Below are 19,046 nucleotides of genomic sequence, written 5' to 3' on the forward strand. Positions count from 1 at the left end.
GCTATTTCATGCCATACATAGTTTTATAATATTCATTTAATATATATGTTTTGTGTGTATTATTTTCAGTTTATACGTAAAATTAAGTATGTAAATCGTACATGAGTGATTATACCAATGATACGAAGCGAGCGAAACGAACGAAAGTCTTTAAATCGACTTGGGCAGCCCGATACTTAAAAATATTAACCAGACTGATGTGGTTCATGATTGACAGCCTTCTTTTCCCACTGCTCGGAAATAATAATAATAACAAGCATAGTAATCCGAATAATCTTGATGAACGCCATCCTTAGAGATGTCATTTTGCTTTGCTAATAAGGCCTAAATCATTTATTATTGTAGCTTAGCATTAGTTTTAATGCAAATATTACCTAGGCGACAAATTTGCAATAAAAAATATATTCACAATCGAAGTTGACAGTAAAATTTCTTAACGAGTCAACCACAATGTTGATGTTTTCAATGAATTTCGTTAGTTAATTTCTAAAACAACTCAATTGTATGATTTATTTTTGTTATTTGAACTTTATCTCTCTAATCTAACCGTTTTTCCGATTTCTTCCACAGCCGTGGAGTGTCAGTGCTCTTTCCTACTTTTTTGTCTCCACTTCGCACGGTTGTCGTCATCCTCAGTTGTCAGACCATTATACTACTTATAGCCTACATCAAGCTAGCATCTTGGGTTTTCCCCTTCTGCCATGGCTACGTAATTATTTATTTTTTCTAGGAATTGGTTTTGTTAGGATAATGTTTAATCAGACATTATACCTCGATTACTACCAATCTTCAAAGTGTATACTGAACATAACATACCAAAGGATTAAATGATAATAACATGGATTTGCTTCTGTTTAACCTAATTATGTAGTCTCTGACTTCCCTACAAAGGCTTCATTGATATATAATATTATGTATGCATATACTCAGAGTGTTTAAGATAAGGGAGGTACTGATTTGCATAAAACAATTATTAATTCAAAGTTATGGGTTACACTATACTTGAAGACATTTTGGGTTGTTTTGGTATTTGAATAGAAATAAATTTTAGTTTCCAATCTCCCTCTCTCTCTCTCTCTTTTCATTCGCTTCGTTTCACGTCTCCATTTATTTTTTTCTTCATTATACATATAAAAAATATGAGATAACTATAACGATTTTATGTTTAATTTTCTTGTCAAATTTATTCATCAGTAACAAAACTGTAAGACGTAGTAAGATAATTTATTTGCAAAAAAATTGTTTTAGAAATAAACAGAGTAGTAATATATTTTATGGAATACCTGATTATAAAATTTTCACTGATTATGTTGTCCTTAAAATTTAGTCATTTTAATTTAAAGCAACTATAATTTCTGTAAAATTTACTTGTATAAAATTTAACTATAAGTAAATAGTCAATGTTTTTTTTATTAGAAAAGAAAAGCGCACGAGAATTTCCTATCTGCTGCAATCATATCTCATAATAAAACCCGACTGTACTTAAAATTAATTTGGCTTCAAAACTCCAACTAGTATCCATAAAATTAATATTCCACCCAAATACAGACAGTTCAATTTTAAACTCTTTCAACTTCGACTATTATTCACGGAGGCACCATGTTTCAACCGTAGCTTGTCAGTGGCCATACAAAAAGTTTGGTGGGAAACTCCCGTAATAAGAGTTAGTGATTTCGGTAATTTCGAAAATTTTTCATTCAACTGTTTCGCTTTTGAAAGTCATTTTGGTTAATTGTGATATAAAGTAGGGTTATAAAGTGAAAATGATTTTAGTATAATATTTAAAATATAATTGTTTTTCTTCTTTCGCAAATTAGCAATGGAGTGGATTCCTCAAGGGTAAAAGGCGGCCGGGTCGATTCTCAAGCAATCAAAGTTCACTTCGTCGTTTTTCTGAAGTTCGAGCACTGTTTCTGCGTTTACAAAAAAATAAATCACCGTCAAAAAGTTCTTTTCATTTCTAAATTTTCTTAAAACCATGAAAAAAATCGGAAAAAATTGTTGAAGTCAACTTCGAATGCATGAGAATCGGATAAGATTGAAGAGACGATTCTCTTAGATCTCAGAAGTTCGATGAAGGTTAGCGCAACACGGCCCAAGATAGAAAGTCTGAGAAGAATGGGTCTTCTCAGACTTTCTATAAAATAGCCAAATAAAAATAAATATGTAAAAGTAAATGTAAAAACAGCCAATAATAGACATTTTTGGCTATTTTATAAGTTTTAAAACCTCAAATTGGCGACTTTATCCAAGAACATAAATGTAGTAATACCAAATAATATACAGTACCTAATTAAGCTAATTCTAATATACAGTAGTATATATCTTACGGGGTAGGCAAATCCAAGAGTTGCGAAAGTCGATAACCATAACTTTAATTGTTTTTATATGCATAAATAAGTCTATTAAATCAACGTCAAAATGGTACATTTTATTCCATGCCGTATTAATTACAATACAAGGATGAAAATAATTGACTATATAACTATAGGGTTTCGTTGATGGCACGTTTGACATGCTTGCCTTTGGGCTGTTTATCTCTAGGGATTAATGAGAGTCGGGAATGCAAACATAGCAAGATAATTACTTTATTATCTTCCGCAATTTAATAGCAAATTAACGTATGTGAATGTAACATAAAAACTTTATTAATTATCTAATCTATTTTTTAAAACCAAAGTTTGATAAAAATTAATTAAAATTTGAGAACGCTGTAATTTATATTAAAAAAAAAACGAATTTAATAGGGTTAATTTTTGAAAAAGTACTATAAAAGTAAAGTACTTTCGCATTTATTTGTATGGATTCATCAAAATATATCTATCGGTTTAGCCGTAAAAGCGGAAAAGACAGACAGACTTTCACATTTATAATACTAATAAGGATATTATTATTATACACGTAAACACATGTTCCTTCTATTTCCGTAGAGCCAATACCCCAAGCTACGTATTCAAACACACTAGCAATTTGCCTTGATCTCTATAAAACAAAGGCTTGATCCACCCTTTGTTGTGAAAGTGCCTATAGATTTTATGACCTTGGGAAGAAGTCAAGATCTTACATCAAACAAAGGTGAATGTATGAAAAATACATTTTAGGTTTCATTTTCCATCTTTGCATGTCAGTGTCAAAGCCTTTATTCAGAAACATTCTCAAGCACTTTTTCACTAGTAGGTAAACTAATATTTCTCAAAACTAAAAACTACTAGTATTTTGTAACGATAACTGCTGAGAAGATATGACTAGATATCGAGAACTGAACCTTCGGTGTGTCTAGCATGATGATTTACGCCACAAAAGTCCACGAGGCAAAATATAAATTACTTTTTATTCCGATGATAAATTATAAAAGGTATTTTCTTGACTTTTTTATATTTAACAAAGAAAATATGTATCTTATGTATGACAAAATGTATAATTTGTATTGCTTCCTACAAAAAAAAATAACAAGAAGAAAGAATCTAAATCGGATAAACGAACACTTAAAAATTTATATAGCGTCCGGGAAAGCCTTCATTCAAATCAAGCGAAATAAAGTTTTAATACAAAGAGTTGGTCTAAAGTCGAGTTGCAACCGCGTCAATAAGAGGTTAAGTAGAACAGAGGGATAGAGATACGAAAGACGTCTCGTAATCAGCTTAGCGCAAGTACTAGACTTATCTTCACGCCAGCGAATCACTGTCCCAAGGGATGGCCGAATATTTCCAGTCAGTCGACATCTACATTTAACGGGGGTTGGACGTCTCGCTCCAGCCCGCGCACTTCGCTCGGGAATATCCGCCAATTCGAATTAAGAATTTTGTTTTTTAGTCGTGCTCTTTTCGCAAACTCGGACTCTGATTGGACAGTTGCCTCAGGTAATCTGTGGAAAACTTTTCAGGTCACGTTCAGTGTGTAGTTGTGCCGATTCTGTCGTTAATGAATGTTGACGGTGTTGACATGTGAGCGTGGTAAGTGGCTTGATACTGCGACACATTCTATTTGTATGAAACTAGATTTTAGTTTTTCAGTAATATTTTGAAAATTACTGAATATTTCGTTGTATCATTTTCCGTGGCTACTGTAAGTTAAGGCAGAATTTGAACGACATATCATTGCTTCTAAAGTGCGTTCAAGTTTTGCTAATAATTAATTGAATTTAATTAAAATTAATACCAAAATTTTTAAATAGTAACACATTTTTATAATAGTTTGCTAATATCTATTTTTATTTCTATTAGATAAAATATATCAAATATTTAAACATTGCACTAACTAAAATATATTCAAGCATAATATTTGTAAACAAAATCAACCAACTTTCTCAAAATAAACTTACAGATTATTTTATTAATCAAACGACGGACAATTCCATTTTCGTTTAGGAAGATAACGAAATAAAATTTACGTTCTAAACTTTATCCTGGCGCTTCTTCGAGAGGTCGTCGTCCGGCCGATTCGTCAACGCCGTGTTAAAAGACTCGAGAACATTTAGTACCCACTGGACCTCCATAATTCGACCTTTTACCTCCATGAAAAGTTTTTATCCACTTGCCTTAAAATAACATTTCTCACCTACGTAAGGTCTAATTTTAATGATCCGTTGTGGCAAATTAAAAAATAAAGAGGTTAAAATGTCCAATTATTTTTAAAAGGTCGAATACTTCAAATAGATTAAAAATATAATGTAACAGAGAACACGCGAGGGTGCAGAAGCAAATAGACCGTGATTCAATGATGAAGTTTGGGTCGAAACTTGCAGGTCTAAAAGCTACTACTACCTCAGAATCCTATCTACAATTTGTGTAAAAACACCCAACGCGCAATTTTTCATTCAGTTATAAAAACAATTGCCGCCGCTGGGGACTCAATTGTCTTTTTACGGTTTTACAAAGTTAGAACCTTTTTCCTGAGGTCACTTCATTATCATAGGATTTAAATAATACAGACAATGTCACTTAAAATAAGTGATATTTTAGTATTCTAGAGATTCGCGTGAATTTTATTTAAGCGTACTTTCTCAACGTCCTTGGTGACATTTCAGCGGATATTTCTCCGACAGCTCGTTACGTATCGAGGGTGACATCGCCTCACCTCACGTTTTAAAAGTCAGTATTTGAGCTTCCGATAATATTTTTTAGAATGGAAATATGTGTAGGTTTTTACAGTTAGATAAAGTTATGTTCGACTAATCATATATATATCTAAAAAAATAAGTTTCAAACATATCGTCCCTTGTCCATGGTTCAAAGGGTCGATTTTTAGTTGCACATTTTTTTCTAATCTACGCAAAACTATTTAGATGACAAATAGAATCATATACAAAACAACCATACACTTTCATCCGTGGAACGTCACATATTTATTTTTCATAAATTTTGATCTTGTGACTCTTTAGTCATAACATAAGGTTTCGGCGAGCCTTAATTTACTTATAATTAAGTTAACCTTGCTTAAGTGCACTTCCAGAAGCGATTCTACAAAACCGACTGATAAAAATATAGGTAAAAACATCAGTAATTGGATTTCTCAATATGCGGTGAATATTGAGATGTACTTCGGAAATAATGGTTCCGTAAAGATTCGTTTTATATTCTCGTAGGATCTCATATACCTACATAAATTTAGATAGATAGAGAGATTTAACAATTTAGACTTTTATTAGTCAAAATCATATTTATTTTTGCTAGGTTAAAAATTACATAGTGGGAGAGATAATTATTAACATATATTATATATATAGTTATATTTATTATATAGTTATATCTAATAATACTGTATTTAATGAATAAATTAATTTGGATAGATTCCTATCTATGAGTATGAAAGTAACTATAACTAGTGTAATATCTAACAACAAATGTATATTTAAAGGTTAGTTATTACACTAGCTATATCTTCTAACTTGTTATTAAGTATAAAACATTTCATACGAATAATATTCTACGGTAATTTCTGTAAATATATAGGTAAACCTACATATTGTACACTATACATTTTTTTAAATTCTTAAATATGACTCCTCCACTTTGTGGTCGCCCGAGTTCAGCATTATTTGGGGTACCTATCTGGCTATGTCTCCAGCCTGTGTTTTATAGCTTGGTGTAATACATCTGTAATTTTCGTCTTCTTTCTAATTTCTTGAATTCTTACATATTAGATTTTACGTAATTTTAGGATATGTCCATATTGTCCATTGCACGTTAGGCAAGGCACCTATCCAAACTAATATTATAAAGAGACAAGATTTATATTTTTGTTTGTTTGTAATGAATGAACGAAAAAACTACTGGGCCGATTTTGATAAAACTTGGCACGGAGATAGGCGAAATCTTCAAGAGTGACGTAGGCTACTTTTTATCAAAGCCGGGGCGATCGACTAGATTTTTGTCTTTTCCTATGAATATTCTACGATATCAGATATATTTAGATAAATTTACAGTAAGCCATTTTCTAAGATTTTTTTAGATCAGTAGTAGACATTAAAATCCCGAAAAACAGAAGGATAGTATAATGAAACAGTCGTTCTTACAGTGATGTAATTACATCATAAGACTGCGAATGGTATGGAGTTATAGCCTTGTCTGATTTATTTCAACTCCAAGAATGTCCATAGAATACTGATGGGAATGTCTTTATGTCTGCTGTGCTGCTTTTGAAAGAGTTTGTTTTATACTAGATATAAGGTCGCATAAAAGCTCAACGGAAATTTTGTTTTTGTCACGTTTTGAATGAATTAAAATATTTCCGATGACAATAAAACTTGTGTTTGATTGCTAATGTCTTGTACGTACATTAAAAGTCTTATTATCACTAAAATTATAATTTAATCGTTTTGTCTAATAAAACGTGTACAATATAAAAAGTTTTATACAAAATGATTTTTAAAATATCAGCGTGGATAAAAAAATTTCTGCAAACAATAACGAAAACAATAAATACATTTCTCAATTAAAATCCCACAGAGTGGAATTACGCCTAGCTTCGTAATTTGGGCTGCGTGGAAACTGGGAAGTTTCAGCGAGATTAAAAAACAAAAAAAAGGTCAAGTGCGAGTTGGACTCGGGCATAGTGAGTTCCGTGAGATTCGATTTCTTGTTAGGTTTATACACATTTACGGGTTTTAGATTTATTAATTAGTTTATGCTGATGACTTTGCTTGTAGCTAAATTTCATGATTTTAATTCAAATATTATATTGGGTAATATAGATAGATAATTATTATGTGAAATCGCCATTTTGTAAAATAAATGGTTCTATCTTTTGTCCCCGTCGACTTAAAAGCTGAAAGGGACTGTAAACCCGAGTATTTGATATAAATTTTATCTTGATACCTTTAAATCTTTCCGAGAAAAAAGGGTCGTGACATATGAACATATGATATTGGAAAATGTATTGAATTATATATTTTTTTTGTTATCTGTAAGAGAAAAGAATTTAAGAGAAATTTACAAACGGCATGTATTAAGAATTACCGCTTCCTGTCAAAATAAAAGTTTAATTTTTGATCGAATTATAAGTTGTGGTCTTCGGTTGTCCAAATAAATTATATTATTTATATTTATTTTAGGATTCCAATTTTTTAGGTACGGAACCTTAATAAAAATGGGATAAAAAATCTGCTAACAAAATGCTGCTAAAAAAAGATAGATACAGGACCGAACACGAATGGTCGAGGATCAACAACTGTTTGTGAGATTAATATACATAGCCTAATATTATACTAAACAATCAAAAGTTTGACTGCACCTATAATAGTAAAATAAGTTTTACAAAAATGCCATTTTTGACACAGCTTTTATTGTTGTCGAAGAGATCTCATTGCATTCAATGTGTGACAAAAAATAATGTCCATGCAGTAAACCGTTGAGGAGTTTCCACGTCTGGAGCCGTTCCTGGGTGTACCCAGGATGGTGTACCATCAGGTCATACTTATCAAAATACGAGTAATGCATTGTCATCCAAACTAAACGTGTGTACTTACTACAGTATTTACAGTACTACAGATTTCAGAGCTCAATCGAGATGAGCTGGTTGAAGAAATCTGCTTCGAATTTGAGATACAAGAATCCACTAGAGACAGGTTGAAGAAAAGCTTGCAATGATATTAGGGTATGTAGTTTTGACTATAAACTATTAAAATGGAAAGGGTATTTTTAATTTTACATTATCTAACATAATTAATTTTATATTCTATTACTCACTAGCATATTAAAATTACTAAATAAAACAAACATCTGACGAAGTTCGGTGATAGTGTGAAGGTGGCATAATAAATATTAGTTTCATTATGTTGATAAACATAATAAAACTCAGCTGAATTTCATAAACCCTTCTAAAGTTTTTAAGCCGTTCCAAGAATGGCTGGTAAGCCATATGAAACTTAATATTGTGTTTATACTTCTTTCGAACTTCTACGAGTTGGTTCCTTTAACCGGTAATATACCGGTTAAAGGAACTAAATGACTAGTCAGGCACCCTATTGTTTTCAGAGTCGTGACGCCATGAAGTCAAAAATCAACGTAAAAATAAATCTAATAATTTTACTGTGGGTTGCACCAAGCAATTTTAATTTTAACATTAACCTGCGTAGAAAAACGCAGTACGTACCTAATTTTGTCTTAATTCAGCAGGTCAAAGTAGGTCCGTGCAACTCACCCTCAGAGATTTCAACCCTCTTTGGGAATCCCTCTATCAGCTGTCATGCCTGTGTCTCGACATCCACGGGAGGATACGGATTGGTCAAGATAATGCCATTATCATATACATTACAGTAATCCCTTTTCACCACCGCTGACAGAGTCCAATGTTAACTTTTGAAATTATGCAATAAAGTTAAAATAAATTGATTGAAATATGTATTATACTAGCTGCTTAAAAACATAAAAATTTATACAAATTAACCTTCCTCAGGAATCACACTATCTCTTGGTGTACCGTAAACCGTATGAAAATCAGTGCCGTAGTTTTTGAGTTTATTGCGAACAGACAGACGCGGCAGAGGATTTTATTTTATATTTTGTGTAAACATATATTAGAGCTGCTTACATAGAATCACACATCAAGTTTATCGCTCACTATTACTACTTGTTATCAGAGCATACAACATTGAACCAATGCGGGCTGGAAATCTTGAGACCGGGATAATCTCCCGCTCCCGGGATAATGTGATGGTTCCGCACCGGTAAAGTTTTTTGGTTAGCCTATCTTGCATCCCACGGCAATACGATATTCTTTTTTTCGATGAAAATCTGTGCAAATGTTTTACTAAAACTTCGGCACATATTACTCGATTTCGATATCGAAATAATAATAGGCCATTTGCTTCCGGTGAAGGAAAACATCGGAAGGAAACATGCTCACTGGTTGACTGTTTAGTTTACAGTGTGTATACTTCTAATCCCTATGCCTATATTGTACTATACATGCTAATTGAGCTGGTGGTTAAAATCATATCAGATACCTTAGGCGAACTGGTTTTTTAACAGATATAACATGCCCCACTGCTGGGAAAATCCTCCCCTCTCTCTCTTTCCACGTGTTCCTTTCTTCTTTCTATTATTATAGATATTATAAATAAATACAGATAATAACAGATTTTTAATCAATTCGCCAGGACAAGAATCACAGCAATCTACCCAGATTCATTGCATTATTACCACGACATAAGTATCAATATAAGTTACCTTGACGTGCGGTCGACTGTATAGCGACCCTTTTATTCGAAAAATAAACATAAATGCACAAACAGACACGAGCCGGGATACTTTCGTATTGTTTCCGGTAGTTGAGCGTTATTTATTTTTATAGATGCATTATCGTTTTCGGATAAGAGTGTTCGTGTTTTCCCGCAACACTTTCTGAAAATACGACAACAATTTCATTTCTAAAGAGATTTTGTTAGGAATGCTCTTATTAAAGTAAATTAATTCAACAAAATTATTAAGCAGCTGGTTAATACCTAGACATTAAAATGGAGGAGTGAAAAATAAATTTTCACAAAGACATATTGTTTATGACAGGATATGCATACATCTATTATTCACTAGTAAATCCAAAGACAGTAAACCAAGGGATTAGTTACCAATATTAGCACAATATATGAGGGAGTGAACTAACTCTTAATTAAAAGCAGGTAATCCTTATGTACACAAGCATGTCAAAGAGCGACCCTTCACTAATAACTAAGTTATGGGCTTATGGTAAATTCGACCTCATTTGCATGTACTTACTTGTATTTAAGTGTCATTTCAGAATGAATATAAGTAATATTGAACAAGTAATCTGATTTTCTGCTAAAATCCACAAAAATCGTATATTTTAACTAGGCCTATTATGGGTCAACTATAACCCACTACCTAACATTATGAGGAAAATATTATAAATGCGAAAGTTTGTGAGGATGTGTATATGTTTGTTACTATTTTACGCAAAATCTACTAGACGGATTGGAACACGGGTAGAATCTAACCTGGAATAACACAAACCTAGAGTAATTTTTATCCCGAAATTCCCACGGAAGCGAAGCCCCGGGGCGCAGCTAGTGAAATATATAATGAAAATCTAATGAAATAAATATACGTATATGGACAAATCACACAGATTGAGCTAGCCCAATGTATGTTCGAAACTTGTGTTATGGGATACTAACTCAATGATACTATATTTTATAACAAATACATATATAAATAAACATCTAATACTCGGGCTAATCAGAAAAATATCATTTTCCATAATGACCCGACCGGGAATCGAACCCGGAATCTCTCGGTTCAGAGGCAAGCACTTTGCCACTGCGCCACCGAGGTCGTCAATTGAAATAGCTTAACTAATCTATTGGAAATGTTATGTAATCCTATATACCTAATCCCAACATATAATTTACGCCCGTTTCGTTGCCATGGAGCGTCGCAGCTCAGGGTCCGCTATCATACTTTTTCTTCTCGACTTCGCACGATTTCGGCATCCTTAGTTGCCTTTTTGGGTTTAACCCAGGAGCAGGCGGAAGCGGCATAGCATTTCAGATATTTATCCCCTACGTAATCAATAATATAATATGTGACATAGTGTAAATCCAAGGATGACATTACTCTTGGCTGTAACCTAAACATTCGACCGCATATTATATGAGACTACTCAACCAGTCCATTAGGGACATGGTGGGAAGGACACACTACTAATGGCTGGCAATCCACGATGAACGCCCGAAATCACGCACTTGCTCCTTATGGGCTATTTGTCTATGCATTATGCTATTTAGTAATTAGTTATAAGGGAATGGACTTTACTGTATAAGGTTCAACATCGAATCTATCGATCCAATATGCTTATGACATCAATTTGACTCTTTTAAATAGCCATAAAATTTGGGCAAAATTTTTTACAAAAGTTATCGTTAAAAACGCTCACATTTGCTAACCCACCCCTCGATTGCAAGGCCATAAATTAAAATTATCGGTGTTGGCGTATTTTTATCGCTTCAGAACGCTACTCAAATGTTATATTCTAAAGTCAAAGCATTCAGGAATTAGACGTTCCAGGTCTACGTCAAATTTCATAACAATCCATACAGTAAATTTCGGTTGAAAGAGTGACAAACATACACACACATCCTCACAAACTTTGGCATTTACTTTAGTAAGATATCTTCAAATACTACAAATTACTGGCATTTCGGAACGTCCATTGTTGAGCAGTTCCGAAAAAAACTTATTTGAACGGTGTTGGTCACCGACGCATATTTACCGCACGCTAAAAAGTCGCCCGTTTAAACGAGGGTTGACTAGTACTATAGCAAGCCGTCTTAAAACTCTCGAAATAAGTAAAGGATATTAACTGGAAATCTCATCTCTGCAATCAAGACCGCCGTGAAAGACTTCGTCCTATTGATTTTCGCTGAAGCATTACGAAATCAAAGAGGATATTTGCGTGATATATTATTTTACTGACGTACGTAAATCCTGAATAAGCATCATTGAGTTATAATATTATTTAGGGGTGTAACAACGTTTTATTGGTTGTATGATGATCTAACTGACACAAATAACTTTAAGCGTAGATTTTACTTCCACATCTCTATGGTCTCTGCATGTTCCCTTATGGGGCTGTGAAGCCGCGAAGCCCGGGGTCAGCGTAAAAAAATCTTAAAATTTTTAAAATTCGGTTGTTACTTTACACCCGGTCGCTTGCCTGACGTTAACCCTCCTTGGGAATGCTATTGTTGTTTTAAGTAAGCCTAGGCGTGTGTCCCTTAGTCGCCTAGTACGACATGCGCGGGAGGATATGGAGTGGTCCCTATTCTAGGGCGGAACGCCACATTGTTACTTCAACCTACGATTTACTTATTCTATTTTCAAGAGTAAACGAATGTAAATCTGCTTCTTTGTATAAATCAAAGACATTACACATATAACAGCTCGATTTCGACATTTATTTCCATTTTATTACTTAATTCTGTTTCCAGGTTATGCAATAAAATATCATTACACAGTACTTTTGAGCATATGCCATGCATAATTATTTTTGTTCTTACATATTACTAAACACAATTACTACGCCGCTATATAAATTCATCGACATATAACTTAAAGCTGATTACGACTTTCATGGCGATGTTAAAAGGTACTAACTTTATGTGCTTTAACTATTTTTGTTCCTGTAAACTCGGCGGATAACACAAATGAAGTCAGCACTCAAGACGTTCAAACAAGATTAAACTGCAAACAGCTGTTGTTTAGAGCAATGTAAATAACCAAAAACACGTTTTGATTTATAGTAGACTTAGAAAAATGCTCCGTAACTCACCACTAGTAAGATTTTAAGGGTATAAGTTACAAAATATAAATATGAAGCCTGTGGTTCCGACCTAGAATAGGATCTCCTCTCGTAGACGTCGTACGAGGCGATAGCATTCCGAAAGAGATTAACGACGTGAGGTAAACGGTCGGTTGTAAAATCCCAGCCGAAATATCAAATATTATTTCGCTTACCCTGGGCTTCGCAGTATCACAGATGCAAATGCAACCAAAAATATGTGAAGATGAGAGAGAGAGTGGTATTCGAGATTATATTCTATGCATATATGAAACTCACAAATATGTATTTGTGAGTGGATTTATTATACATGTCACACATGCTTTTTAACTTATTTTTAAGAATAATAATGAGATTGATTCCAGATTTTTTCAACTCATTATTATTCTCAGAAATGTATTTGTCAGTTACAATTTTAATATATATTAAAAACCTTTCATTTAAAGATTCAGTCCAGTAGATTTTCCTTGACGGAGCATATTTCCGCGTACACAAATCCGAAACTTGTGCTTAAGTAGTAGAGTGAAATTTAGCATTATTATTTAGTGAGTACGTGTTGAATTCTATTTGATCTATAAAATACCATACTAGTAGATTTAGAATTTACTATTCTGAAGTCAATTGACCTTTCAGTTCACCTTACAATTTCACTCTATATTAAAGTATAACAGGAAAGGATTCCTCTCAAGGATTTGAAGGTTGCCTCAATAATATACTCTTTAAAATAGGGATATTATACAGGTTGGATTTTTAAACACCAGCAAAATTTTCAAAGTGCTTAGCACATGAAATTTATTAATAAAAGTTTTTTATTAATAAAAGTTGAGCCAAAAACTAAATTCGAATTTAGAATGAAAACTTGAATTTAATATTCAACTTCTAAATTCGAATTTAGATTTCGGCTGTTCATTTTTCATTTCTTTTGATTGTCATACCGGGTTTTCATTGGGTCCGCAATTTTTTATGGGGGAGAAAAAGTTTTGGATACCTACTCCTTACTGTCATCCAAACCCGCTACAAAAATTTTGCTAATGTTTACAATACCAGTTGGTATTGTAAACATTAGCAAAATTTTTGTTATAGTGAAAATGAATAATGGATTGGACTGGCTTTTGCTAAGACAAAGGCATATCGAATGTTCAGTTTCAGAATTAAGAATGTACGGAAAAGGGTATATTCGATTTATTTTATCTTATGGCATATTCCAATAAACTCTTAGATAATATTTACATATAATATGATAGTGGTCTGGGTAATATACATAATGATACACCGCATTGATACACAATCATTCAAGGTGAGTAAGTTGCACCAATGTTATATGACTCGTTGGCGTGCTGTGCGAAAATCGACAAAATGCGATCCATAAAAAAAGAACGATTCCCGGATTTTTTTTCTATATTCAGATGAAATTCTTCAAAAAAGTCACACCTGCAAACGTGACTATAGTATATATTTTTTCTATATCTTGTAGAATATAATTAGGGTTGCTACGTCTGCAAAAGTTGGTCGGCAAAGTTAAGAAAGAGGAGGCTTGATTAAGTATCTACATAAATTCCGGGACAACTCAATTTATTTTACTCAAGGGTTTAAGAACTGAGATAAGGGAGTTGCAATGAGGTACAAATCGCTTGTTGAAATACTTACGAACGGAAAACGTCAGTCTTACAGTATCGATGTCGAAAATCAAACTTGAAACTTGAGCTTCAATTGCTTTTGAATCTTTTATTTTGATTTTTATATAACTAGTCGTATATTCGTGTTGGCGAAAAATTATTAACAGTAAAAGAAATTTGCTTTTTCGATTTTATTTGTAGATAATAATTTGGAATACAGTTTTACAAAAAAATATATACCTTTTACTACCTATGTAAATTTAGTATGTAGATTTAAACAAGATCATGTTACACGTAAGTAGTGGCAAAAGTACCATGGCCCAGCTGTTGTTAAAAATATTTTGTATAAACTACAATTTAATGTTCACATCGCAAAATGTACACAAACGCCACAATTCAGTTCTTCAATTATATCAAGTTGATTTTCAAACATATGTCATTGATTCTCGTGTCAGTCACAGAACTTTGTATTGTATTATTAGATCACAATCAGAATCTGTTTTGACAGCCTATCACTCCCAACATGATAAATATTATTGTAATAACTACAATACATATCTAACTATAGTTATTGGAACTGACAATTTCTATCCTATAGGTACGTGTTAGTAACTAGATAAGTATGTTTCCGTAAGATTTTTGGTGATTATTATTAATGATTATCTATTGGTTGCCCCAGGATAATCTTTGATTCCCCCCGACGGGTTCCCATCTTATCGCGATGGTGGGGCTTAGTAACCGGGGGGGCTGGTCTGACACAACCAGCCACCCCGGTGAACCAAGAGGAACCCAAGGCCCAGAGACTTTGGTGGGTGCTCTGGGCCTGGTGGACGGGCCCCTCAGTAGTACTGCCACCACTACTGGTGACCCGCCACCAGCCTTTGGATGTGGAAACTAGAGGGGACCAGAGGTGGGGTCGCGGGTGTTTGTCCTCCGCGACCACAGCGCGGCCGTGGCGCTGAACACGGTGCGGTGGGGCCGCAGGGGAAGAGGAGAGTCGGTATGTCTCTCGACGATCCCCCTGTCCTCTGTATCGGGCGCAATGTGTGGGTGTCACCTGCCTATCACCTCTTGCGCCCGTACAGAGGCAGACTTGGGTGCCCTGTGGCACCCAAGATTTTGTGTGTGTCCTGTGTGTCCTGTGGTCGGTGATGCCCGCTCCCCCCGTCAGCTTTGACTGGTGCGCGGAACAGGCTTGATGGTCCGCGCCACGCTCGCGTGGCGTAAGGGGCGGGTGGTTAGCACTTGTGCTTGCTGCTCGCCCAGGTCGGGGCCGAAAGGCCAGCCGGGGGGGCGTCGCGGTGAAATGCCTAGCGACCCCGTGACGTCTCTCATAACGACAGCGTGGAAACGCCCCAGGGGTTTAGTGGGTAGGCTGGGCGACTAGCGGCCCAGGAGTCCCACACTCAGTGCGTAACAACCATTCCCCTGGGTAAACAAAAAAAAAGGATAATCTTTGATTATATAGCATCCCAGCCGAAATTCTCCATTCGGTTTTCGTGGCATCTTCAAACTACCCAGAATCGGAAGTTCTCAATCACAGAAATCACAAACTAGTACAAAAAGTTAGAGCGAGATCCATTCGAAACGAGTACCTATGTCAATACGACAAAACTTCTGTAGAAGAGAAAAGGCGGGAAAGGAAAATCGCTTTTCTTACTGAAATAATTATCTACCTACCTACGCCTCGGTACAACCTTCAGAAAGAAATGCAAAAGTTCCATACGTGAGCCGGTTTGTTTGCAAACTTTCTCGACGAAAAAAGAAAATTTGCAATCTGTTTTGCGGAATATTATTAAGAAATTCAAGAATACAAAGATGAATAAAATTATATTGTCATTTGTCTAATTAATAGGTACATTAATTACACAAATGACACTTGGTACTGGAAGAAAAAATGCTTGTATATGTCATTTTGAATCAAATGCATCAACACGTTAAAACATAGTTATTTTTATGTAATTCAAAGAACTATTTACTTATAACTATTAACTTGATTAAATTGTATTTTTTTAAGTATATAAAACTATTTTTTTTCGATTCTTGGAAGATCCTATGAAAAAGTTAAAACCAATGGCGCCAAAAAGTCTAGCAAACAGTTCTTTCCGCTGATGGGACAACACATCGGACATGTTTTGACGCTCAGAATAACAACGACATGACATTGTTTAAATCTATTTTATCTTTGTAAATACATATTTTTTGTCTCTTTTTACTCCAACATATACTTAAATATTCTTTCGTTGCTAAAAAAAAGTATGGGTTTAATTAACTATATAGATTTGCTTAAATAATTATCTATGCAAAATTCACGTTCAACTCAAGTTTACATAATTATCTAAACTTCATACACCATTTGGAAAACATTCAATTACTATATTAAACTATAATTTTGTCAGATAAAATACAGGGCAATTAATAATATTATGGATAGGAAAAACATACTTTAGTTTCAATCAGAATGTATGTATAATTAGAAGTAGGTACATAAATAAATAAATAATATATAATGTAGATACAGCTATAATTTTTATCATGATGATTCTATAGTCGCAAGCTACAAGCTTTTTATTTTAAGCTTTTAATTTATCTATAAAAGTTTTCCCGGTTGCATGGCACATTAGCCTCGCGGCTAAATTTCTTTGTTCGGTTTTGCAGCATGCAATGCAGTATTAGGACAAATCACACAGATTGAGCTAGCCCCTAAGTAAGTTCGAGACTTGTGTTATGGGATACTAATTCAACGATATTATATTTTATAACAAATACATATATATCTATATATGTATTTATATCTATGTTTATCTAAACATCCAAGACCCGGGTCTTGGATGAAAGAGATCATTTTCCATCGTGACCCGACCGGGGCTGGAACCCGGGACCTCTCGGTTCAGAGGCAAGTTTTAAGTTCAACTTTACCACTCCATCACCGAGGTCAGAGTACAGAGGAGACAAAAAAAAATAATAAGAAACAAAATCACTGAAACTTATAAACAATTGCGCAATATGCTTGACATGTCTTCGTAAAGACGTGACATGTTTTTTCGAGAAAAATGAGGAATTTAGGAAATACTTTTGTGCACAGATTTATATAGGTATTACTTTGGCTTTTTGTCTAAATAATAACTGAGCCCAAAAAGGCTAGCGGCTCATGTGTACAGTGAATACAAATCTGGCAAGATCACAAAAAGTCACGTCATGATAGAACACTCGAAATTACTTGTGTTTAAGATGGGTTTGAATAAAAATATAATTCTTTTGTCTTAGGGATTTGATTAAATTATGGATATTATTAGGACATCAATTGCCTTGTCTGTATCTCTGTATCATCTGAGCTTTTTCCCTGTATATACCGCACCCATTGAGCGTTGAAACCCAGCTTTTTCGTCTCCACTTCGCACGGTTGTGGGTCGTTGTTTGCCCATTCTGGGACAAACCCAAGAAATGCTGGCTTAGGCTAGGTGAATGGCAGATGCTAGGGAGGAGCAGCATAGTCATACATTTGCCGTTATTATAGTCCTACTTAATTTGCCGTTATTATAATCCATAATTATAATAAAGTTCGTCTTAATTATCGATAAATATAATAAAAGTACATTCTTTTTCTCTTTCTTTTCTTTATCTGCTTGTCGCGTCGGAAAGTTTATTCTTTCAAGCAAACATAAGCATATTGCAGTAATCTCTTTGCTGTGGTCAGCGAAATCCATTTAACTTTTCATGCCAAATTTAGTTTTTAAAGTTCTAATTGTTGTTTGTCTACCGCAACATGTTTACCGCGTCGGACTGATGTAAAAATGGATGAAAATAATGTAATAGGTACATCTATTTATACTTTTTTTAGGAGATTTATGAGAATCGTATTTAAAAACTTTTTACTTTTTAAACCTACCTATTCAACACTCCGATTGAGTTTTCAATTTAAAATTGTAACGAAAACTCATATAATAAATACTTTCCAGGCGAAAAATAATTCCGTTTATTTATATTTAAAAAGGTTTTATTATTGAGTTTATAATATGTACAATATACCAATAATATGGCGTTTTAATTCATATATTTGATAATATAAAACGACTTTCAAAATTTTACTATTATTGTTTATAGCAGAATAGCAACTCTTAGAAAATGTGTTCTAACAACGCAACATCCTCAAACATCTTTACAAATTCGCTCACAAAAATCATACTAACATTCTTCTATTCTTATCTTCGCGCAATTGCATTTTTGATTGCATACAGAGTAGGGAACTTAAACTAAATTAACTTAAACCAGTGTGCGCGTCGATGTTTTCCTTCACCTTTGTCACTCTAGTGTGACATAGAGTCACTATCCAAATGGCCGTTTGCTTGACATTAACCCTCCTAGGAAATGCCAGTGTTGTCTAACAGCTGCCTACGTTATGAATCCCCTAGTCGCTTCCCATGACATCCACGGATAGTCCTACTATAGGGCAGAACGAAACGTCTCGCCTCATACCCTTTTTTATTATGCAAAAATCGTCACTGATGCGTCGGTAATAAAAAACCCATAAAATAATAAAGCCTATAACTTTCGTTGAACGACTTCACAAGGTTAATGCTTGGCGTCTGCATGTCTGGCTGTGTGACCCTTGACTTATGAAAAACCAGTGATAGG

The 19,046-nt window shown here is 34.1% G+C and overlaps 1 protein-coding gene across 1 annotated transcript in view; it reads left to right on the forward strand.

Moving 5' to 3' along the window:
• The first annotated feature begins 3,728 nt into the window (after window positions 1-3,728).
• The window catches only part of LOC128672054 (uncharacterized protein), a 36,059-nt gene continuing 20,741 nt past the window's right edge, over window positions 3,729-19,046 (forward strand). The window contains exon 1 of the mRNA XM_053748945.1: window positions 3,729-3,953. The gene's annotated coding sequence lies outside the window, so the exon portion shown is untranslated. The remainder of the gene's footprint in view (window positions 3,954-19,046) is intronic.

Source organism: Plodia interpunctella, chromosome 8 (genome assembly GCF_027563975.2).
Source record: "Plodia interpunctella isolate USDA-ARS_2022_Savannah chromosome 8, ilPloInte3.2, whole genome shotgun sequence".
Classification (NCBI taxonomy): Eukaryota; Metazoa; Arthropoda; class Insecta; order Lepidoptera; family Pyralidae; genus Plodia; species Plodia interpunctella.